Source organism: Sminthopsis crassicaudata, chromosome 3, assembly GCF_048593235.1.
Source record: "Sminthopsis crassicaudata isolate SCR6 chromosome 3, ASM4859323v1, whole genome shotgun sequence".
Classification (NCBI taxonomy): domain Eukaryota; kingdom Metazoa; phylum Chordata; class Mammalia; order Dasyuromorphia; family Dasyuridae; genus Sminthopsis; species Sminthopsis crassicaudata.
This window is the reverse complement of record NC_133619.1, coordinates 393,810,908-393,836,143: the sequence shown is the minus strand read 5'-3', so window position 1 is coordinate 393,836,143 and position 25,236 is coordinate 393,810,908. Positions and strand designations below refer to the sequence as shown.

Below are 25,236 nucleotides of genomic sequence, written 5' to 3'. Positions count from 1 at the left end.
TTAGTGACATATAAGAATGCTGATGATTTATGTGGATTTATTTTGTATCCTGCAACTTTGCTAAAGATGTGGGTTATTTCTTTTTCTTTTTTTTCTTTTTTTATATATTTATTATTTTTTTATTCATTTTTCCAAATTATCCCCTCCCTCCCTCCACTCCCTCCCCCCAATGGCAGGTAATCCCATACATTTTACATGTGTTACAATATAACCTAGATACCATATATGTGTGTAAATACCTTTTTCTTGTTGCACCTTAATTATTAGCTTCTGAAGGTATAAGTAACCTGGGTAGATAGACAGTAGTGCTAACAATTTACATTTGCTTCCCAGTGTTCCTTCTCTGGGTATAGTTATTTCTGTCCATCATTAATCAAATGGAAGTGAGTTGGATCTTCTTTATGTTGAAGATTTCCACTTCCATCAGAATACATCCTCTTACAGTATTGTTGTTGAAGTGTATAGTGATCTTCTGGTAATGCTCATTTCACTTAGCAACAGTTGATTTAAGTCTCTCCAAGCCTCTCTGTATTCCTCCTGCTGGTCATTTCTTACAGAGCAATAATATTCCATAAACTTCATATACCACAATTTACCCAACCATTCTCCAATTGATGGACATCCGTTCAACTTCCAGTTTCTAGCTACAACAAAAAGAGCTGCCACAAACATTTTGGCACATACAGGTCCCTTTCCACTCTTTAGTATTTCTTTGGGATATAATCCCAATAACAGCACTGCCGGGTCAAAGGGTATGCACAGTTTGACAACTTTTTGGGCATAGTTCCAAATTGCTCTCCAGAATGGCTGGATTCTTTCACAACTCCAACAACAATGTATCAGTGTCCCAGTTTTCCCACATCCCCTCCAACATTCATCATTATTTGTTCCTGTTGTTTTAGCCAATCTGACACGTGTGTAGTGGTATCTCAGAGTTCTCTTAATTTGCATTTCTCTGATTAATAATGACTTGGAGCATCTATTCATATGGCTAGAAATAGTTTCAATTTCTTCATCTGAGAATTGTCTGTTCATTTCCTTTGACCATTTATCAATTGGAGAATGGTTTGGTTTCCTATAAATCAGGGTCGGTTAGCTATATATTTTGGAAATGAGACCTTTTTTCAGAACCTTTACTTTTAAAAATATTTCCCAATTTGTTACTTCCCTTCTAATCTTGTTTGCATTAGTATTGTTTGTACAGAAACTTTTTAGTTTGATGTAATCAAACTCTTCTATTTTGTGATCAATACTGATCTCTAATTCTCCTCTGGTCATAAATTCCGTCCTCCTCCACAGGAATAAGAGGTAGACTATTCTCTTTTCCTCTAATCTATTTATGATCTCATTATTTATGCCTAAAACATGGACCCATTTTGATCTTATCTTGGTATATGGTGTTAATTGTGGGTCCATATCTAATTTCTGCCATACTAATTTCCAGTTTTCCCAACAGTTTTTCCGAATAATACATTTTTGTCCCTAATGTTTGTATCTTTGGGTTTGTCAAAGATTAGATTGCTATAGATGTACCCTTTTTTGTCCTTTGTATCTAATCTATTCCACTGATCTACCGTTCCATTTCTTAGCCAGTACCAAATGGTTTTGGTGACTGCTGCTATATAATATAGCTTTAGATCAGGTACACTTTAGACCACCTTCCTCTGACTTTTTTTTCATTAGTTTCCTTGCAATTCTTGACCTTTTATTCTTCCATATGAATTTTGTTGTTATTTTTTCTAGGTCATTAAAATAGTTTCTTGGGAGTCTGATTGGTATAGCACTAAATAAATAGATTAGTTTGGGGAATATTGTCATCTTTATTATATTCGCTCTGCCTATCCAAGAGCACTGAATGTCTTTCCAATTATTTAAATCTGACTTTATTTTTGTGGCAAGTGTTTTGTAATTTTTCTCATATAATTCCTGACTTTTCTTTGGTAGATGGATTCCCAAATACTTTTTACTCTCAACATTTGTTTGGAATGGAATTTCACTTTGTATCTCTTGCTGTTGCATTTTGTTGGTGATATATAAGAATGCTGAGGATTTATGTGGATTTATTTTGTATCCTGCCACTTTGCTAAAATTCTGAATTATTTCTAATAGCTTTTTAGCAGAGTCTTTGGGGTTCTCTAAGTATACCATCATGTCATCTGCAAAGAGTGATAGTTTGATTTCCTCATTTCCTACTCTAATTACTTGAATCTCTTTCTCGGCTCTTATTGCCGAGGCTAGCGTTTCTAGTACTATATTGAATAGTAATGGTGATAGTGGGCAACCTTGTTTCACTCCTGATCTTACAGGGAAAGGTTGCAGTTTATTTCTATTGCATATTATCCTTACTGAAGGTCTTAAATATATGCTCCTGATTATTCTAAAGAATAATCCATTTATTCCTATACTCTCAAGAGTTTTTAGTAGGAATGGATGTAGGATTTTGTGAAATGCTTTTTCTGCATCTATTGAGATGATCATATGGTTTTTATTAATTTGATTATTAATATGGTCAATTATACTAATAGTTTTCCAAATATTAAACCAGCCCTGCATTCCTGTTATGAATCCTACTTGATCATAGGGTATTCTCCTGGGGATGATTTTCTGAAGTCTTTTTGCTAATATCTTATTCAAGATTTTAGCATCAATATTCATTAAGGAAATTGGTCTATAATTTTCTTTCTCAGTTTTCAATCGACCTGGTTTAGCTATCAGTACCATGTCTGTGTCATAAAGGAGTTTGGTAGGACTCCTTCATTCCCTATTTTTTCAAATAGTTTATATAGCATTGGGGCTAATTGTTCTTTAAATGTTTGGTAGAATTCACATGTAAATCCATCTGGTCCTGAGGATTTTTTCCTGGGGAGTTGATTAATAGCTTGTTTTATTTCTTTTTCTGAAATGGGACTATTTAAGCAATTTATCTCCTCCTCTGTTAATCTAGGAAGCCTATCTTTTTGGAGGAAGTCATCCATTTCACTTAAGTTATCAAATTTATTGGCATAAAGTTGGGCAAAGTAACTCATTATTTCTCTAATTTCCTCTTCATTGGTGGAAAGATCTCCCTTTTCATTTGTAAGACTAACAATTTGATTTTCCTCTTTCTTTTTTCTGATCATATTTACCAAAGGTTTATCTATTTTATTGGCTTTTTCATAAAACCAACTCTTGGTTTTATTTATTAATTCAATAGTTTTTTTTACTTTCAATATTATTGATTTCTCCTTTTAATTTTTGTATTTCCAGTTTAATTTTTGGTTGGGGGTTTATAATTTGGTCTTTTTCTAGCCTTTTAAGTTGTAAGCCCAATTTGTTAATCTTCTCTTTCTCTATTTTCTTCAAATAAGCCTCTAAAGATATAAAATTTCCCCTTATTACTGCTTTAGCTGCATCCCACAGATTTTGGTATGATGTCTCTTCATTGTCATTATCTTGGGTGAAATTATTGTTTCTATAATTTGCTCTTTCACCCAGTCATTCTTTAAGATGAGATTATTCAGTTTCCAATTACTTTTTGGTCTGTTTATCCCTAACTTTTTACTGAATGTAGCTTTTATTGCATTGTGGTCTGAGAAGAAGGCATTTATTATTTCTGCCTTCCTACATTTAATTTTGAGATCTTTATGTCCTAATATATGGTCAATTTTGTATAGGATCCATGAACTGCTGAGAAGAAAGTATATTCATTTCTATTGCCATTCAGTTTTCTCCAAAGGTCTATCATACCTAGTTTTTCTAATGTTCTATTTACTTTTTAAATTTCTTTCTTGTTTGTTTTGATGTTTGATTTGTCTAAATCTGAGAGTGCAAGGTTGAGTTCTCCCACTATTATAATTTTACTGTCTATTTCTTCTTGCAATTCTCTTAACTTTTCCTTTAGAAAGTTAGATGCTATACCACTTGGTGCATATATGTTTAGTATCGATATGGCTTCATTATTTATGCTAACTTTCAGCAGGATATAGTTTCCTTCCTTATCTCTTTTAATTAGATAAATTTCTGATTTTGCTTGATCTGAGATAAGGATAGCTACGCCTGCCTTTTTGGCTTTACCTGAAGCATAATAGATTCTGCTCCAACCTTTTGTCTTTACTCTATATGTATCTCCCTGCTTTAAGTGTGTGTCATGTAAACAACACATTGTAGGGTTCTGATTTTTGATCCAGTCTGCTATCCGTCTCCGTTTGTTGGGAGTGTTCATCCCATTCACATTTACAGTTAAAATTACTAATTCTGTATTTCCTGCCATCATATTATCCCCAGATTATGCTTTTTCCCTTGACCCCCCTAAACCCCTTCCCCAATATTTAATTTATAGACCCCACTTGTGACACACAGCCCTCCCTTTTTTTTTTAGTATCCCTCCCCCCTCCCTCCACATCCCTTCCCTTATTCTCCTTTTCCTTTTCCCTTTTCCTCTCCCCCCTTTTAATGAGGTGAGAGAGAATTCTCTGAAAAACAAATATGACAATTATTTACTCTTTGAGCCTCTTCTGATGAGAGTGAGACTTACACAATGATTCTCCCCCTCTCCAAACTCCCTCAGAGATGGTTTATTTTCTATGCCTCTTCCTGGGATGTAGTTTCCCTCTTTTTATCACATCCTCCCCTTTTTCTGATACTACCCCCTTCCCTTTACTACACCCCCTCCTTTTTTTTCTTTTATATCAGTAAAATCAAATTATCCATGTGGACTTTCTATATACCCACAACAGAGTTACAGTTCTCAAGGGTTCTGTGTACCTTTTTCTGTTTCTGTTCAGTCTTGTGTATGTAGATCAAATTTTTTGTTTAAGTCTGGTTTTTTTCTTAGAAACATGTGGAATTCCTCTATTGCATTGAATGACCATCTTCTTTCATGGAAAAAGATGCTAAACTTAGCTTCTCATTTTTTTTGTTTTGTTTGACTGATTCTTGGGTTCTCTGTGAATCATTCATTTCTATTTGTTCCATCCTGACTTTTAAGGAATTATTTTCTTCTTTCACAGTTTTAGTTCTTTTTGTAAATGCCCAATTTCATTTTTAAATGAATTATTTTGCTCCATTGAATTTTTTTCCATTTCCCTAATTTTTTTTTGAGAATTATTTTCTTTTTCCAGTTCAGAAATCTTATTTTCTTGGGACTTTTTTATCTTCTCCAATTCAGAAATCCTATTTTCCTGTGATTTTTTTTACCTATTCTAATTCACTAATTTTGTTTCCTTGCATCTCCTGTGAATTCTTTATTTTTTCCAACTCCAATTTCAGGATGTTGTTATTCTCTTTCATAGCTTCCCTTTCCTTTCCCCATTTTTCTTCAAACTCTCTTAACTTTTTAATAGTCTCTTCATGGAGAGAGTTATGTGATGGGGGGCAGGAATAGTTCCCCTTTAGGTTGTTATCTGCTGACTCTCTGCTGTTAACTTCCTCAGGGTTGGATACCCGCTCTTTCTCTGTGTAGAAGGAATCTATGGTTTTTTTTGGGCTTCTTGCTCATACTTAAAAAATCTTTTGCGGTCTGTCCCTGGGGTAGGAAATTATTTATTTATTTCTTTACCAGCTTCCTCTCAGACTGGATGGATGCAGCGGCCCCTGCACCTGAGCTAAGAGAGAGCTCTGGGAAAGAGTTCCCCACCCCCTCCCTGGAAATCCCTCAGAGGTGACCAGCACTGCTGTGCTTTGAGGGCACTGTGTTTTAGCGGCTTCCCTGAGGTTGAGACTGAACAGCAAAGGTGACTCAAAGCCTAGCCTATGCATCCCGGTGGGGCGTGGATGTCTGCAGCAGGTGACGTGAAAAGCCCCTGCACTCAAACTGGGAAGTGTCTGCCAGAAACCGCAGTCCCTAGTTCAAAGGTTCCGCTTCTCTGGGACTTCCGTTGCACAGCCTCCAGCAGAGCCAGGCACTATGAGTTACCGCCCCGCCCACTCTTCAATCTCTTAAGTACCCCGAGGCAAAACCCTGGATTGCTTATGTCCTGGTGCTGAGATCTGCTGGGTCACCCCTGGGGTCCCGGGAAGATCCAATCTAGTTTTAAATTTTAAAGTGGCTTAGATTTGTCCTCTGATCTGCTGTTTTATAAGCAGAGAAGAGCGAACAGCCTGTGCCAGATTCTTTTATGTCAGTGGATTCTCTGATCCCAGAGCCCTCCCCAGCGCGACCAGTGCAGTGTGCCACTACCCCACCGTCTTTTCTGGCCTCTCTTCTTCCTCCCCTGGGAGCTGACCTTTCCTGATGAAACTCCAGATTCTCTTCAGCTGGTAAGTCCTGCTTCCATTCCTTGTGGATTCTATCAGTCCAACGTTATTTCTGAGGCTGATTAAATCTAGTTGGTTGTGAGGGAAGAAAGGAGCTTACACAGTGGCGTGTATCTTCTCCGCCATCTTGGCTCCGCCTCGGTTATTTCTAATAGCTCTTTAGTTGAATCTTTATTGTTCTCTACATATGCCATCACATTGTCAGCAAAGAGTGATAATTTGTTGTCCTCACTACCTCCTCTAATTCCTTTAATATGTTCCTCCACTCCTATTGCCAAAGCTAGCACTTCTAATACAATATTGAATAGTAATGGTGATCATGGACAACCTTGTTTCACCCCTGATCTTAATGGGAATGGTTGCAATCTTACCCCATTACATATGATACTTATTGATGGTTTTCAATAGATGCTACTCGTTACTTTAAGGAAAAGTCCATTTATTCCTACACTCTCAAGTGTTTTTAACAGAAATCGATATTGGATTTTATCAAATGCTTTTTCTGCATTCTATTGAGATGATCATATGATTTTTGTTAATTTGATTATTAATATGGAGAATTATACTGATAGTTTTCCTAATATTGAATCAGCCCTGCATTCCTGATATAAATCCTACTTGATCATTATGTATTATCCTGGGGATGATTTTCTGTAGTCTTTTTGCTAATACATTATTTAAGATTTTAGCATCAATATTTATTATGGAGATTGGGCTATAGTTTTCTTTCTCCATTTTCATCCTAACTGGTTTGGGTATCAGTACCATTTCTGTGTCATGAAAGGAATTTGTTAGGACTCCTTCACTCCCTATTTTTTGAAATATTTTACATAACATTGGAGCTAATTGTTCTTTGAATGTTTGGCAGAATTCACTTGTGAATCCATCTGATCCTGGAGATTTTTTCTTAGGGAGTTCATTAATAGATTGCTCTATTTGTTTTTCTGAAATGGGATTATTTAAGCAATTTACTTCCTCTTCTGTTAATCTGGGAAGCCTATATTTTTGGAGGTCGTCTTCCATTTCTCTTAGGTTATCAAATTTATTGTCATAAAGTGCGGCAAAGTAACTCATTATTATTTCATTAATTTCCTCCTCATTTGTGGACAGTTCCCCGTTTTCATTTTTAAGACTCAGTATTTGATTTTCCTTTCTCCTTTTTCTAATCAGATTTACCAAAAGTTTATCTATTTTATGGGTATTTTTCATAAAACAAACTCTTAGTTTTATTTATTAGTTAAATAGTATTTTTACTTTCAATATCATTAATTTCTCCTTTTAATTTTAGAATTTGAACTTTAGTATTTGATTGGGGGGTTTTAATTTGGTCTTTTTCTAGCTTTTTAAGTTTCAATACCAATTTATTGATCTTCTCTTTATTTTCTTCAAGCAAGCATCCAAAGATATAAAATTCCCCCTTATTACGGCTTTAGCTGCATCCCACAAATTTTGGTATGATGTCTCATCATTGTCATTATCTTCAGTGAAATTATTAGTTGTGTCTATAATTTGCTGTTTCACCCAATCATTCTTTAAGATGAGATCATTTCATTTCCAATTACTTTTTGATGTATTTACCCCTTTTTGTTGAATGTAGTTTTTATTGCATCGTGATCTGAGAAGAAAGCCTTTACTATTTATGGCTTCCTGCATTTAATTTTGAGATCTTTATGTCCTAATATATGGTCAATTTTTGTATAGGTTCCATGAACTGCTGAGAAGAAAATATACTCCTTTCAGTCACCATTCAGTTTTCTCCAAAGTTTTATCATATCCAATTTTCCTAATATTCAACTTACCTCTTTCTTTTTTATTTGTTCTGTGGTTTGATTTATCTGATTCTGAGAGTGCAAGGTTGAGATCTCCCACTATTATAGTTTTGTTATCTATTTTTTCTTGCACATTTCTTAACTTCTCCTTTAGGAAGTTAGATGCTATACCACTTGGTGCATATATATGCTTCATTGTCTATGCTACCCTTTAGTAAGATATAATTTCCTTCCTTATCTCTTTTTAATTAGATCAAATTTTGCTTTTGCTTGATGTGAGATAAGAATGGCTACATCTGTTTTTTTTTTTTTTTTTTTTTTACTTCACTTTAAAAACAATAGATTCTGCTCCAGCCTTTTAACTTTACTCTGTATGTATCTCCCTGCTTTAAATGTGTTTCCTGTAAACAACATATTGTAGGGTTCTGAGTACTGATCCCATCTGCTATCCATCTCCGCTTAATGGGAGAGTTCATCCCATTCACATTTACAGTTAATATTACTAATTCTGTATTTCCTGCCATCATAATCCCCTGATTATGCTTTTTTTTCCCTTACCCCCCCGAACCCTTTCCCCAATATTAAACTTCTGAGTCCCCCTTTTGTCACACAGCCCTCCTTCTTTAGTATGCTTCCCTCCTCCTTTTAAATCCCTTTCCCTTTCTTCATCCCTTTCTTTATTGCTCTTTTGCTTTTCCCTTTTCCTCTCCCCCTTTTTAATGAGATGAGAAAGAATTTTCTGTAAAATTAATATTTCAATATTTTTCTCTTTGGGGCAATTCTGATGGGAGTAAGGTTCACACAATATTCCTCCCTCTCTCTAACTTCCCTGAGATATGATAGGTTTTCTTTGCCTCTTTGTGGGATGTAGTTTCCCTCTTTTTATCTCCCCTTTCCCTTTTTTATGACACTATCCCCTTTCAATTTCTCCTTCCCCCCCTTTTTCTGTCATATCCTTAAAATCAAATTATACATGTTGTCTTAATGTATATCCACAATAGAAATACAGTTCTCAAGAGTCCCTTTTACCTTTTTCTGCTCCTCTTGAGTCCTATGATTGGAGATCAAATTTGGTGTTTCAATCTGTTTGTTTTTTTTTCTTAGAAACATATGGAATTCATCTGTTTCATTACATGTCCATCTTCTTCCATGAAAGAAAAATGCTCAACTTAGCTGGGTAGTTTATCCTTGGCTGTATTCCAAGTTCTTTTGCCTTTCAGAATATCAGATCCCAGGCCCTTTGATCCTGTAATGTAGAGGCAATCAGATCTTGAGTGGCCCATATTGTGACATCTTGGTATTTGAATTGTTTTTTTTTTTTTTTTTTTTTTTTTCCTGGCTGCTTATAATATTTTCCCTTAGTTTGATAGTTCTGAAATATGGCCAAAATATTCTGTGGAGTTTTTTGTTATTGTTGTTTGTTTGTTTGTTTGGGTTTTTTTGTGATTGTTTTTTTAGGGTCTTTTTCAGAAGGTATTCCATGAATTCTTTCAATGTCTATTTTACCTTCCGGTTCTATTACCTGTGGGCAGTTGTCTTTGATGATTTCTTGTCTGGAGGCTGTCTGCTATTAGTCTCCTCAGGGTTGGAAGCCCGCTCTTTTTCTGCATAGAAGCTGTCAATCATTTTTTTCATTTTTTTGCTCATTTTTTTAAAGCCTTCAGGGTCTGCCCTCAGGGCAAGGAGATTACCAGCTTTCTCTGCAGAGCAAGGATGAGTATATGGACAGTAACTGTCCTCTCAATGGGCTGCAAGGAATGGCTAAGCTAAATGAGGGCTCTGGGAAGAGCTCCATTCAGAAGCGAGTATGCCTGGTTATCACGGGCTGGGCTATGTAAATGCCCTTTGAGGAGCTCCACTGTGAGGATTAGTGACCTTAAGGCTGGAGGTTAAGGAGCAAAAGTATCACTGCCCCTCCCACAAATGCCCAATTTGAGTATTCGCAGTCATCTTGTCCCTCACTGCACCGGAAGTATCTCTGCCTGGGGAGCACAGTCGAGCTGGGGAAATTCCACTACCTCTGGCTTAGCCCCTCACTGTACAGATGAGAGGCTGCCCCGAGCTGTGCCCTTAATGTGTGTGACTGCCCCCCACCACAAGCCCCTTGCTGCAGAATGCTGCAACGAGCTGTGTTATGGTCTACGCCAGGGCACTTCTGGGCCTGGGTGGACACAGCCAGATCCTCTCAGGCTTTGGCGTCCCTCAGAGTACCCTCTACACCAGACTCCAATTTCTCTGCAGGTCCACTACTCTGCCACTGAAGCAAAGTAGTCAAGCTATAGCAGTGAGCTCTATGTAAACCTTCCAACCACAGAGGCCGTTCCACTCCCATTTCTATCCCTGCTTTGCACTGGTCTACTCCCACCACCTCAGGTCAAACCTCTCCTAGTGTTATTCAAGAATCTCTTCCTCTGGTAAGTTTTTTGTATTTCCAATCTTCGTGGGTACCCCTCAAGTGCTATTTTTGAGGCTAAATTAAATAGTTGGTAGAAAGGGAATTAGAGAGTTTAGAATGTTCCGTCTTGGTTCTCTGTCATCTTGTCTAGGCTTTCCAATTCACAAATCCTACTTTCCTGGGAGTTCTTTATCTTTTCTCATTCACAAATTCTGTTTCCCTGGGAGTTCTTTGGCTTTTCCAATTCACATTTCAGGAAGTTGTTTTCTTTTCCCACTTTATCAAATTTTTATTTTAATGAGTTATATGCCTTTTCCATATTCTCTCGCAGAGCTTTTCTTTCCTTTCCCCATTTTTCTTCTAGCTCTCTGTTAAGATCTTTTGATAAAGGGGACTAAGCTGTATTCCCCTTTTGGTTTTGTCTGGAGACTTTTTGCTATTAATCTCCTCAGGATTGGAAATCTGTTCTTTTTCTGTATAGAATGTAACTATAGATTGGCTTTTTTTACTTATTTTTTAAAAGCCCTTAGGGTCTGCCTTCAGAACAAGGATGTTACCAGCTACCTTTACAGAACAAGAATAGATAGATGGACAGTAGCTGTCCTGCAAATGGGTTGCAAAGAGTGGCAGAGTGCGGAAGTGTGACTGCCCTGGGCAGAGCCCCCCAGCAGAAGTGTCACTGCCCCAGGAAGAGCCCTGTCCCCCCTGTGCAGAAGTGTGACTGTCCCAGGCAACAATCCTGCACTGTGGACTGCAGCTGCCCAGCTGCACTGTGGTTGTGCTGAGTTACTCCCAGTGCTGGGTGGGTGTGGCCAGATCCTATTAAATTCTGGCATTTTGAGCGTACACTATACCCTTAGTTTGTGTGACTTCTCTGCTTATTTAGTGCTTTGCAAACATAAGTAGAGTCCTCCCTGCAAATTCTCCACCAGGGGAGACTGCCCCTGTCCCGGTCCACTCAGTGTGCTAGACTCTGTGCTCTGCCTCCCTGCCTGAGCTGGCCTTCTCCCACCAGAATCAGGAAAAAAAAAAAAAAAAAAAAAAACTTTTCTGGTGATCTTCCAGATTATCTTCTGCTGATCATTTGTTGTACTCCCAATATTTGTGAATTCTACCAGTCAAGCACTATTTCAGAGGCTGAATTTGGTAATCAGTAGAGAGGGTAGAAGAGAAGCTTAGAATGAATTATGTGTCCTCTCCACCATCTTGGCTCTGCCCCAGAATCTTAGTTTTCAAACAATTTCTGTATCTATCTTTCCTCTCATCAATTTTCATCAAGGTAAGTGTTGAAAACACAGAAAAGAGAGAAATTTAATCCTTTTTAAGCCTGTTTTGAAAGTTTGTTTTTTTTAAAGGCCTGGTTCTTTTGGTTCATCATGCCAAATGAAAAGCCTTATGTAAAATTCTTTTTAGATATGGTTTAGCACAAAGTCCAAATGATATGGACAAAACACTCTCCCATTCTCAAATATTTTCCTGATTGCATAAGGTGTTTTTCTATCTGAAATAAAGACCCCACTATTGCCAAACTTGGCTTCATCACTTAAAAAACAGACACACAGAGAAGCTAACAAAGCACAACATTAAATTAAATTAAAACTTTTCTGAAGTCTTTCTCTAGAAAAATGTGATCAAGGTCTTGCCTGAATCCTCTATGAAGTGTAGAACTTATAACAAGTCAGACTAGGGTAATCCGTCTGTTTCCTAATTATTTTAATAAATTGTGAATCTTCTAAACATATAATTTAGTAACAATACAAAATTGCCTCAGTCTAATTTGCCAATTGGTTTCCCTCATTTTAAGTGCCCTTTGTATTTAGTCCCTTTTAGATACAAGAACTGGTGAAAGATCCGTTTTTCTCTAACCTCTTTTTCAAAGTATAATCACAAGAAAAAAACTGAGAAAGATGAAGAATATAGCAATATCAATAGTGAAATGGACAGACATAAGATAGATAGCTCTGACCAGATTATTAAATTTAAAGCATTATTTATCAGCTGGCCTGCTACTGACCCCCAGTAGACAGGCTAGTAGAGATCAGCCCTGAACCTTTAGTGAGATACCAGCTTAAGCCTGTTTGCCCCGTCTGGGTACAGCTTTGCAGTTACATAGTTTCTCGTTTACAATGGGGAAGTGCCATGACAAGAGGATGAGAGTGTCTGCATGGTTTGCAATGTTGTGCTTTTGTTAGACACACACTTCTCAGAGAGTCTAGGGTCTCATGAACCGGGGGATGGGGCCCAGTCTGAGCATAACACTTCCCTTAATTTAGTTTAAGCAACATTTTCCTATAAGCCTGAGGCCCGCTGACCCAGGGATGAGGAGGCCAGTCTTTTGTCCATTTCAATAGTTCAGTTACTCTAAACTCATTTTGGAAGAGATAGCTTTTAAGTAATTTGAAGTTCCATGCTTTGACCAACACAATCCTCTAAACCTTTGGTGTTCTCAAAACAAATTTGACATAGCCTAATAACTCTTTCTTTATTCATCGCCAACAGAAGCCACTCATATGCTAATTGGGATCCTTTAGGATGCATACATCCCCTTATGCCTGACTTCATCTCTCCTGAAGGTGGACCTAAGCAGGAGCATCTCTGCTTTGGAGAGGCTTCCATTGAGAGAACTGAAGAATTCCTGAAGCCATTTCCTCTGAGAAAATCTCAACTGAAGGTGCTTCAAATATGAAGCAAGGGAGACAATTTTTCATCTGCCTGAAAATCCCCTACACAAGTGTCTTTTCTGCTACTAAAAATAGAATATTCAGGGATTTATATAGACAAATTCTCAAATATTTCTAATTCTTAACTTTGGTCCTTAATCTCCAAAGACTGGTCAACTAGAACCTATACCTACCCTCCTTCAAAACTTCCTGAAAATTTAACCCTAATTATCAATAACTAACAATCATAAACAAAATATAGTGAAAATAATATTTTCCTCTCTTCATCTCTATAAAACTTAAATGAGCTTCCTCTTATCAGAAGAGGGTAGGACTGCTCTTAGGATGATCACATTGCACTAACCACTTACTTTTGGACTGGGGAATCTCTCTCCTTAAGGCTGTCAGTTCTACCCCAAATTATTGCTCTTTCAAGGTGGTATCAAAGCATCAGAAAGAGGAATAGCTCCCTTTAAGTCCTACCCATCAAGGGAATAATTTCTTTATTGATGACCAAGATGATTTATTACTTGTTTTGAAAAGAATTGAAAGACAACAAAAATCTCTTTCTCACCAGCAGGAAGTTTTCATGACTAGCTGGCTGAAAATAAAGAATTAGCAGTTTCAATATTGAATCTCCCTGGTTTTGACAAAATGAAAGTAAGGTGGATGAAAACAAAACAAAACAAACAAAAAAAACCCAGAAATCTCTGTTGATAAAAGTAATATAATGGCTACATAAGTTTTACAAAAATAGAATTTGAATGTTTTACAGGTTGCAAATATAAATTAATCACAAAGCCAAAAAGTAGCCTTTTGTCCAATTGGGAACCATACTTAGTGAAAACGAATTTAGAGCCAATCAAGGCAGACTCACCAATCTAGAAGAGACTTATCTCAGACTCTGAAAATTTGAGTGCAGAAAGGAAAGAGAGTCCAGTCTCCCAAAGCCAGTGTCCAGAAGGGAGCTGTGGATGAAGATTTCACCATAATTATTTTAATGTACACACATAGATGTACACACATAGAGTGTACATTTATTTTTGGATTCTTTGCAGGGGCCAACGGAAAGAGAAAGGTCTGTAGGCATATAAAAAATGTTCTAAATTACTTTTGATTTGGGAAATGCAAAATAAAACAACTCTGAGGTACTTGACATTTATTAGTTTGGATATCATGGCAAAAAATAAAAAAAATATTCATGAGGATATGGAAAAATTGGAACACTCACACATCTTTGGTGGAGTTCTGTACTGATCCAGTTGTTCTGGAGACAAACTTGAAACTATGACCAAATGGTAATAAAACTGTGCCTTCCTTTGATCCAGCAATACCACTACTAGATCTTGATCACAATTCTTATGGGGAGTTGCCTGTAGGCTCAAGTCATTCTTTGATCATGAGAAAACAGTGCATGTCTTTTCCCTTTCTGTCTTCATTGATTGAATTAAATTAAATGTGCATAGGTCAAGAAATTATAGAGTTCAGATTTAGTAGGCTGGTATTACAACTTTTATTAAAATAAGGCTAACAGTTGATAGAAATGACAAGCAAAAAATTAAAATGCAAGCTATGTAAAACCCAAAAGTGTCTAAAGTAGTCATTCAGTAGCTAACAAAAAGCTCAAAACAGAGGATACTCTCAACATAATCAAGCACTGCAAAATAATTGGCTAATAAGTTATCAAAATCATAGATTTTGCATTTTGTTTCCTTTTGTCAATCAGGAAAAAAAATCCTTTTTGAATGTTATGTAACGTACATAAAACAGGGAAGATAATACATTATAAAGTTGTAACAATGTCTATAAATATAGTATCTTACATTTTTCTCCCAAGGTAGCAGATTGGTTATCGTACATGCAAAAAAGCATGAAGTTACTAAGATGATAAAAAAATAGACAATATGCATGTCCACTATATAACAGCATACAAATGATACTCCCATTTTACCACTCTCAAAAAAGTCTTACAATTATACATTTTAATAAGAAGTAAATTCAACAAAGAATGATAGTGCTGAAAACTAAGGCATTCAGAGATTTCCAAAGTTATGCTTTTTCCATTGATCCAAAAGTGAGTCAACTAAGTGTTCAAAAGTTTGTTTAGAGCAAAGTTTACTCAGAAATGTCATACGTGCATTTCCTAAAGTTACTTTCTTTCCAATAAAAAATTTGATAAACATTGTGTTCACATAGTTCCTGACTTTGCCTTGGCCAGGAGACTCCAAAATATTTTGTATGTAGATCATACCACTACACATGTAGTATGTAGAGGTACCACTACACATCTCTCAGGTTGGCTAAGATGACAGCAAAAGATAATGATGAATGTTGCAGGGGGATGTGGGGAAAATGGGGACTCCAATATATTGTTGGTGCAGCTGTGAACTGTTCCAACCATTCTGGAGAGCAATTTGGAACTATTCCCAAAGGGCTATCAAACGGTGTTTGTCCTTTGATCCAGCATGTTTCTACTGGGCTTGTATCCTAAAGAGATCATAAAGGTTGGAAAGGGACCCATATGTGCAAAAATATTTGTGGCAGCCCTTTTTGTACTGGCAAGGAACTGGAAACTGAGTAGATTCCCATCAGGTAGAGAATGCCTGAATAAGTTATACTACAGGAATGTTATGGAATATGCGTGTTCTATAAGAAAAGAGCAGCAGAATGATTGCACAGGTAGCCAGAGAGACTTAGACCAGCTATTCACTGAGAGCAGTGAATAGAACCAAGAGGACATTGTACACAGAAATGGCAACATTATAGGATGAGTAAGTCTAGTAGACATGGCTCTTATCAAAAGTGGGATGATTCAGGCCAGTTTCAATGGTCTTGTAATGAATAAAGCCATCTTCACACAGAGAGAAGACTGTAGGGACTTAGTGTGGATCACAACAGTATTTTCACTTTTGTCGTTGTTTGAATTTTCTATTTTTGCTAATTTTTTTTCCTTTTTGATATGATTTTTCTTGTGCAACATGATAATTGTGGAAATAGGTATAGAAGAACTACAAATATATATATATATATATATATATATATATATATATATATATATATATATATATATATAGAATTACTTGCCATCCAGAAGATGGTGTAAGGGAAAGGAAGTTAAACATTGAAAACAACATTTTCCAAGAGTGAATGTTGAAAATATGTTTTGAAAATTTGAAAATAAAAAGCTTTCATGATAAAATATGATAATTAAAAAAAAAAAAAAAAACAATGAAGGCAGCAGCAGCAGCATCCTTGGAAAATATTGAGGAGGCAATAGTTTAAACCCTTCAGAGAGAGGTTTTGGTGTACCACAACTTGAAGCAGAAGGGAGGAAGATACAGGTTGAAGAGCTCTGCGACTATTCTGTATTTGCAGTAGTTGATGATCCATTTCTAGATTCTACCTTCGCTGTTGTCTGGTTCCAGGGTTCTCGCTTTTCCCAGAAGGGGGATAGTGGTCAGAGTTCCACTTCATTCAGCAGACTTCTTTTGAGCGTGTAGGCTTTGACATGACAAAGTACTTTGGAAAACATTTTGTCTCTGTTGTAGACCTGTTTGTTGTAAGCATTGAGATCTCTGCTCCAAAATCTTACCCTCTGAAGCAATAGTTCTCTACTGTGCTATAATGCTATCAAAGTTAATCAGGTTCCCGACTAGATCTCCTGCATCCACAAAACCTTCGTCTATCTGAGATGTTGAGAAATGATCCATTTCTTCGTCCTTCTCGGCTCTTTTCAATACCCCTCTTTGCAGCAGTCTTCGGACAATACCACCCACATTTGGGAGGCTTTTCCCCCTTCTTGCTCCTTTGAGATATGAAGAAATCGCCTCTAAATTGCTTCTGTATTTACCGAATAACCAAAATTCCTTGGCAAGAATGTCCACACCAGATGACCAGATGATTGAGATTTCAGGAGCGACTTGAGTTTTTCCATCAGCTTCTTCCACTATGCAAGGTCACATCCCTGTCACTGAGGTGCTGTATAAAGACTTCCCATGCAAAACTTGAATCATGTGGGAAGCGTCACGCGGGTCTCTCTTGGAGCAGCTCCTTCACTGAGTCAGTCAGTAGGTAAAGTCCATGGACTGGTGAGTACTTCTCAGCTTCTTGTTTCCAAAAAGGGTTCGATCTGGGGGACGGTTCCCAGATGTGCTTCTCTGAGCTCCAAGTTGGCTTGAACCAGGACCGATTCATGCTCATCAAGAGGCTGCCCAGCCCTTGTTCCGGGTGGGGGAAGGAGGAGCCCGAGGAAGCTTCTGGGAACGGTTGGAGCAGCCACTTTCGTGGTCTGGGATCTAGTTCGGGGCCCCCTGGTCTGGCTCGCCTCTGCTCTCCGTTTCTGGAGGAGGGGCTACCCACATCTCGGGCAACTCCGAGCCTCTGGGACTTGTCCCGCAAGCTGGAGCCGAGGAGACTGGGAGGCTGAACTCAGCAGATCAGCCTGGGAGAAGGTCCATAGTCAGACGCGAAGGAACAGATCTGGCAGAAAAGGACACTTCCCTTCCTGGGCCTGGCAGCAGGGGAGAAGACAAGTGGCGGGATTGTCTGCACAGCAGCCTGAAAGGTAACATAGAAGCTGGAGGTGGCTGCTGGAGAGAAACTGACAGTCCACTTTCCCAGGCTGGAAATGATAGGAAGAAGCAACCACAGCAACTTAATAGGCAAAAGAACAAGGGTCAGGGTCCCCAGATGAAGACTGCTCTCAAGGAAAAGGGCACTCTTACCTTTCGTCTGCAACTGTGTGGCAGACTGTCCAAAGTGGGGGGAAAAAAGGGCCTTTCCCAAGTAAAGTTCCAGCTTAGCGAGCTCCAATTTATTTCTGAAATCCCAAACTGATCAGAACTAGTGCCCGAGCCCAGTTTACTGAGCCTGCCAAGGGCTGTGCCGCAACTCCCAGCCACTGAGGTCCAGGTGCCTTCAGTCCTTCTGATAACGACCTTTCAAGTGAAACCCTTCCTTGGAGTCCAGTTGTGAGGGGAGCCCATCGGGCTGGTGATGTCTCAATGTTTAGGGCTTCGGACATTTGAGAGGACTGAGCTGGGATCTGTTTCCAAACAGAGCTAGCGAATTAGGCTTTCATCTAGATAGAGCAGCTGCCTGATGAGAGCGGGCGGGCAGCCTTTGGGTTTGTGTGCTCCCCTGCCCACCACTGTCCTGTGGCGAGGAGAGGGATGGCGGCGCTCTGAGAAGGCAGTTTGAAAGCCCTCACTGGAATGTTTGGACTTGATGGCAGCTGCTCTCAATTGAATTTGACTTGAAGTCCTGGCTTGAATTGTAAAGGGGGATTTATGACAGAGAGGCATAGGCTATTTTGACAGAAAGAAATTGAAGTATTAGTCGTTTATAGGCAAAACCAGTAGTGCAGTGAACATGTGATGTGAGGTGGCAGCAGGCTGGTTATTTTGGGGGAACAAGCTGAAGTCATTGAGATTTCAGTGTGACCGCGGGAAAGGACTGGTTGAACATCAGGCAGCTCTAATCTAACTGCTGACTATTGTAATGGAACGATCACGGAATGGCAAACGGCCACATGGAATGTGAGCTTCTGGAACAGATGCTTGATAGGAATCCCTCCTTGGCTAGGAGTGAGTTAACGTTGGGGAAGGAGGGGGATGCTCATCAGTAAGGGGGTGCCAGAATCAGGAGGACTTAGGCGTGATGAAGGCACACAGGGAAGGGCCCAGATTTGGGAGGGCAGAAGACATGGACTGCCCTTTGCCTGCCTCACCCCTTAGTGGTTACTGGCTTTTATAGAGGAGATAAGTCTGATTTTCTAGAGACATTCCTTCTTTATTAGTTGCTCCAAGGTCAGGAACTGCCTGGGAGCAGTACCTTAGGGACACATATGTGGACAGACAGAAGTGGGGGGGGAGTTTTTTTAGTCAGGAAAATGTACCAAAAACCTTCTTAAAGAAACTGGAATCTTTGTTCAGTGTTTGACATATTGACCTACTGTGAAGAGCTTTCAAAATACATCAAGGTGCTGAAAAAAATGAAAATTCATCTGGCCTCAAATAGAGGACTTCTGTAAGAGTCCCAAACTGGGGCACGCTTATATATGGCCTAGCAAATGGGAGAGACTTGTTACAGAAATCTAAACTTTGTAGCATACAAAATTTTTTCCTGGCCTTTTCTTCAAAAAGAACACTTTTAATTCAAAATTGTTAAATGTAGGACAGACCATGGACTGGGCTAAGACATGGCCTGGTTTTAAAGGAGAATCAAATATTTTTATTTATTTATTTATTTTTTATTTATTTATTTATTTGTTTATTTTTTTAAAGAAGCAGTATCCTTGCATCAAGTTCATAGTCAGTGCTTATACATGTGTGATTTGGTTCTGAATTGTATTCCAATAGATGATTTTGGCAATTGGGAAATAAATCAAAATTGTGCAAGGCTCAGAACAGTGCTCTTATTTTGAACACATAAAGGGATGTTTGGATAAGAATACAATTTTAAATGTCCTAATGAATTTTTTCAAAAACAAAAACAAAAAAGGGAGCTAAAAAGATGATTTGGATTAAATTACAGTCTTTTACCAAAGGGTCCTTCCTCAAACAGAAAACCAGGTGTTCCCTATGGCTTTTTTCATCAATATTTTAAACAAAAGGAAATTATGAAAGGATGACCTTAAAAAGGGGGGTGCATTTGTAAGATTGTGCAGTTAGGATCCTTATGAGCAATGATTTTTTTAAATCTCCATTAGTAACCCAAAAATAAGTAAAGGGGAAAGAAATAGAATTTAAAAGTAGTAACTTGTCTAAGACAATTTGGACTGTACAAAATGGGGCAGCTCCCTCCATGTTTCTATTTTGCTTTATAAAATTGTTTGATAAATTGATTGCATTGTATTTTTCTCCAAGGAAACGTATACCTTAACAACAGATGTCCAAATACAATTGCAATTCAATCAAATTTTGCAAAATACTTATATCTGTATATGAGATGGAAACAAAATTGAAAATAAAAAGAAGTCTTCCCAGTGATCCCCTTTCAGGCATACTCCAGAAATTTTGTTCACTAGGGATTTTTAAATAATATGGTCTTCTCTTAAAGTAACTTCCAGAACAGATAGCAGGTATGAACTATCTCCTTCTCTCAGTCAATAAGTTCTTCACATCTCCCCATTACATCAATAGCTTCTTGTAAAATTCTCTCAATATTAGCTTTGTCACTTAAGTCCCAAAGCACCCCTTGAACCAGCTGTCTACTTTGTGACACTAGATTCATTGTTGTATCCTAAAATCATAAAAATTCATGAAAGATACCACTTTTGGCTTTCATACACATAATCATACATGCAGCGTTGTAGATTTCATCTGTATTTCATTTTAACTCATGATTAGCTTTGCAATAGTTAACTTTGACTGATCTGACTTTTAAAGAAAAGCAAACTAGCGAATCCAAATGATCAGTTATACCTTCAAATCAAATGAAAAAAATTATCCTTATAGTTTTGAAAAATGAACTGACGTTCTCAGAGTAGCCTGCCCATAGTGATGAATATTGCTTCACTGTTCCTATATCTCAGCTTCATAACATAAGCAATGACATCTATTTAGTTTTCTTGAATAAAATTGTCCCCTCCACCCCTCCCCCTCACTGACTTTAAAGATTTATTCAATTTCCTCACTTATGCTAATGGAGGAGAATTGTACATTTATCTGCTGAAGAGTTTTACTAATCAAAGAATTTGGAGAGTGGACCTGAAAGAGAACCTCAACTAAAGACTGCAGTTAAAGAATAAGAGGAATCGGAATGAGCACTCATATGCTCCCAAAGCAAACTGAGAGCCTCTCCTCTATGGGAGAGGCTTTTGAACCATAGCATTCCTACCAGGTAAATGTAGTTAGTTAAAGGAACTAATGAATAATCTGAATCCATAGAATTGCCAGCAGATGAAATAGAGGGAATTCAATGACCCTCAAAATAGCCAAAGTGGAAGAACAGCTGCTGTAATTTAAATTAAAAAAAAAACTGGCAGGGAATGCTTCAATATATAGCTTTTCCACAAATTCCTCTAATCTTGATACTCTCTTTATTTTCTTTTTCCAGAATTGCCTCTATTATTTTTGAGGCTTTAAACTCTTGAGAAAACCATATGAGGAAGAAATCCAGGGCAGCTTTGGAAATCACAGGAAAAACAATCCTCCTAGCCTATACTGCAGACATCTATCTCAAATGTTCCAAATTTTACATGATGACAAAATTCTCAGAGTGGTTTCCCAGCTGATCTTTGCAAGGATAGAGTTCCTCCCTTGATTCTTCTCACAGCAATGGCACTGGGCTCCAATTTTCACTAGCCAGGACAGGCAGAAGATTCGCTGTTTCTAGATCTGAAGAAGGGAAAATATGTTTCATAATTCTTCCATTCTCTACATAGCTAAATCAATAACTCCACATGACAAGAAAAAGTTGAGGGCTTTTATAGAATAATTTGAGCTTGTGAATGCATTTATTATCCATGAACTATGTTTTCTAAGGGAAGGAATCTAATGGCTATTACTTCTGAAAAAACCTAAAAGCATTTTCAATTTTTAATCTGAAATAGTAACATTTGATTCTAATTAGTGTTATCAATGGATATCATAGTTTGAGGACTACCTGGCTCTCTAGAGGCTCTCAAGTATAAGGAAGTACAGCTCTGCAAATATTTGCCCACAGTATCTTCACTGAAGCACTGGAAATTGCTGGTTGAAATCTACGCTGAAAAACCTGACGACATTTTTTTTTTGTTTTGCTTTCTGATTTCTCATACTGGGGCAAAAATGATTGCACCATGAGCCACTATGTCCCATCATTGGGACAATGATCTCTCATTGTAAAGAGCACAGAAAAAAATACACCTCAACATTTTGATTATATCAAAAGAAAGGAAATTTGGGGATTTTCTGTGATTGCCTTGCTGGAAAAGTCTCATGCCCATTGAAGTGGCTTGAGGTGGGAGGAAGTTGAAAGGTTAAGGGAAGTAGGAGGATGAAGACTCCACTGCTTCATAGTGCTTGTACTTCATATTTTCCACTGACCACTTTGAGAAAAATTTTAAAGGCTCTAGTACTTTAATGATACAGCCCAAGAAACCTCTATAAAGGAGCCTTTCTTCCCTCCATTACTGTCTTATCTGGTGAAGCAGTTGCCAGCCATCAATAAGAGACAAGTCCAGTGGATAATTCATGTTAAAAGACTGCAACCAATTGTGAACATCTTTTGTAGTCCAATCATATATGGTTGGGTTCTTATAGTGGGTAGGTTTCTAGGAACTTCCAGGTCAAGGATGAGGCTCATGGTGGCATCAGATCTAAAAAACATTATGTTAGAGCTGGATGTGACCCTTTAAAGAAAATATTTGGGAAAGAGGGGTCCATTGAGCCAAGTTGGCTGAGAATAGACTGGTCTTTGTTTGAGCTCTTCCTGGTTTGCCTCAGATCAACACTAGATCAAGGCTCTAAACTGATTTTTGCAGTGACACAACCTGAAAATATTTCAAATTACCAGAAGAAGGTATTTTGGAAGAACTTCAGGAAAGGTCTGTCTCAATATGGCATGGGGGGTGGGAGCCAACTGAGCATAGGAGCAAAGCAAGGATTCATGGTGGAATCTTATCTTGATGCACAAGAACATGCAAATCAAAAAAAATAGAAAAATAAAATAAAATTCATGGAAATTACAACAAAAAGTATGAAAATGCTATGTTATGATCCATACTCAGATCCCACAGTCCTTTCTCTGGTTATAGATGGCTCTCATCATCACAAGATCATTCCAACTGTCCTATCCTGAATCATCTCTTTGTTGAAAAGAGTCAGGTCCTTCAGAATCTACACTGAAAGATGGCCATTGTCTCATTACCAGGTTTGAAAAAACCTAGCTCAGTGGACAGAGCATCAGTCTTGGAGTCAGGAGGACCTGAGTTCAAATCTAGCCTCAGACACTTTAATACTTCCTATTTGTGTGATCCTGGGCAATTCACTGAAGCCCAATTGCTACAATTAAAAAAAAAAAAAGAAAAAAGAAAAAGAAAAATCCTAGTCCTATCCTAAGAAAAAATAAAGTTATTATAAATCTTTCATTCGCAGAGAGGCCTTAGAATACGTAAACTTAACATTGTATATTATTTTCAGTTTGGTAATTTTTACTGAACTTTTTTTATATAATTGTGTATATGTATGTGTCTATGCATGTTTCACTGAATTGCAGGGATCTGGCTCAGTGTTGAGAGTGTGGGAATAAATTTGAGAATGGCCATGTTATAAATATTTCAATAATTCTCCCCTCCAATAGTTCTGGTGATGAATTTCACTAAATTCTCTTTCATATTGTTGAAACTAGTAAAGATGAATTTTTAAAGTAATAATCCTTTTGGGAACAGTGGCTATTAAAGAATAACTTTAAAACAGTTTTAACCCCCCCAATCAGAATTGTTAATAGAGGGGAATGACATGGTCTTTCATCATAAAAGATTTTGATGTTTTAGAATGCTCCCCAAAAGTGCCTTAACGTCCCATGTATGAAGCCTTGATTTCAATGACTTTACCATCTCCTTTCCAAATTGTAAAGCCTGGGCTAGCTTCCTGAATGTCTCAGAATCAGCCAGAATCAGAATAGTTAAGTTTCTATATTGTGTCCTTCAAAGTCTTGAATCTTTTCCTGTCAGAATGTCTCCAGCCAGCTTCAGTCTCCAGCTCCCTCTGAATCCAATGTCTCCAGCCAGCAGGAAGTTAGAAGTGGGAATGAATCAGACTCTGCCTCCAAGAGTGTGGGATTGTGGGTTTCCCAGAATTCAGTCCTAGATGTGAATCCCCCAGAAGTCCATGAGCAGGCTTTTCCTTTAGACTTGTGAATCTACTGGGCTTGTGAATCCACTGAATCCTAGCTTTGCATCTCCTCAAGCTTCCCGAAGTTCTCCCCTTGACTCACATCAGATTGACATCCCCACTCAATGTTAGCTCCTTATATCCTCCCAGAGAATGGGCTTGTGGGAACTCCATAAGGGGCCAAGGAGTGAATTCCTTTAAACGTGTGAACCCTAAAATAGAGAATTGTTAAGTACCGACTTAGCACCTAGTAAGAATCCTACTCAATACACTCAATATAGGAAACAATTTTCAGGAGAGGGTTTACAATTAGACTCCAAATAAAACTTGGTGGAACCCAAATTATAAATGTATCCTTGAACTCTCCTACCTTTTGTGACATTTAATCTCTCCTCTTCTATCACAGCTTGGATGTCTCTGGAAAACAACATAATGTATTTTGCATTGTATTCATTGAAGTGAATGAAATATTGACAGCTTTTTATCAGTTATTGCCTTGGGTTTCTTTCCTTTGAGGATTTTGCCATGAATCACTATTTGGAATGTTATGCCACAGTTCTCAGTCTCCCTAATTATCCTGACCAAGTCCTGACTCAGTTTCTCAGCTTCAGTCAAAGCTCAGTCCTGCAAAACCTCCTCCTGCTTTTTATCAGAATATTTGATAAGGATAAAAGACCGTGTGTTTAGAATATCAGAATGGCTCTCCCCATCCCAAGCTATGGGATGTCAGATACCATCTTATCAAATGTCTCTCCCCATGTCCGGGGTGCCTCCTCCGGATTATGCCATCTGACCTCCAATGCCTCACCCCACCCTGTCAGAGTCCCCTTCCCACTCTCAGCACCCTGACTCCGCCCTTGCCTCAGTCTACCCCCTGCATCTGAGCCACGTGTATATATGTCTTTGAGAACTCGCATTGTTTGCTGGATTCTTGGAGACAATAGTCTCATTCAGCCTTGGGAGCAAACCATGGATCCATTTGGTTCCATTATATCTCTCCATTAAATAAATTATTAAATATTTTCTAATCTCTATCTGGCTCAGTTTCTCAGACATTACAGAAAATTATTTGTCTTGTCATTAAAAAAAATATATAATCTATACTTATTGGTAGTTAGTAAATGACTATATGTGTTTTTAATTTGGTTTTAATTTTCATACTTATATTAATTCAGAGAGGCATCCAGAATGTTCCATTTTCTTATATCAATCCATTTTAATTACTAGGTTGTTTCTTTTTGATTAGGAATCTAGAATTTATTTAGTCAGTCTTCACTTATCAGGCATGTCCACAAGAATGCTACGAGAAATGGTCTTTGAACACAAACATAATCTCTTCTTTTGACGTGTTTGCACACTAC

General features: G+C 37.8%; 2 long non-coding RNA genes across 6 annotated transcripts in view; one reads left to right on the top strand and one right to left on the bottom strand.

Annotated features, from left to right (window-relative positions):
- The window catches only part of LOC141562218 (uncharacterized), a 74,895-nt gene extending 56,265 nt beyond the window's left edge, over positions 1–18,630 (bottom strand). Inside the window, exons 1-2 of one of the 2 annotated variants that reach the window (XR_012488183.1) lie at positions 17,783–18,630; positions 13,936–14,026 (exon numbers count right to left, since the gene is read on the bottom strand). This is a non-coding gene — a long non-coding RNA (uncharacterized LOC141562218). Of the gene's footprint in view, positions 1–9,032; positions 9,234–13,935; positions 14,027–17,782 lie in introns of those variants that run through there. The other variant, XR_012488184.1, reaches the window with a different exon arrangement.
- LOC141562216 (uncharacterized) overlaps positions 17,305–25,236 on the top strand; it is a 79,092-nt gene continuing 71,160 nt past the window's right edge. For 3 of the 4 annotated variants that reach the window (XR_012488180.1, XR_012488181.1, XR_012488179.1), the window contains exon 1: positions 17,348–17,622. This is a non-coding gene — a long non-coding RNA (uncharacterized LOC141562216). Of the gene's footprint in view, positions 17,623–21,116; positions 23,137–25,236 lie in introns of those variants that run through there. The other variant, XR_012488178.1, reaches the window with a different exon arrangement.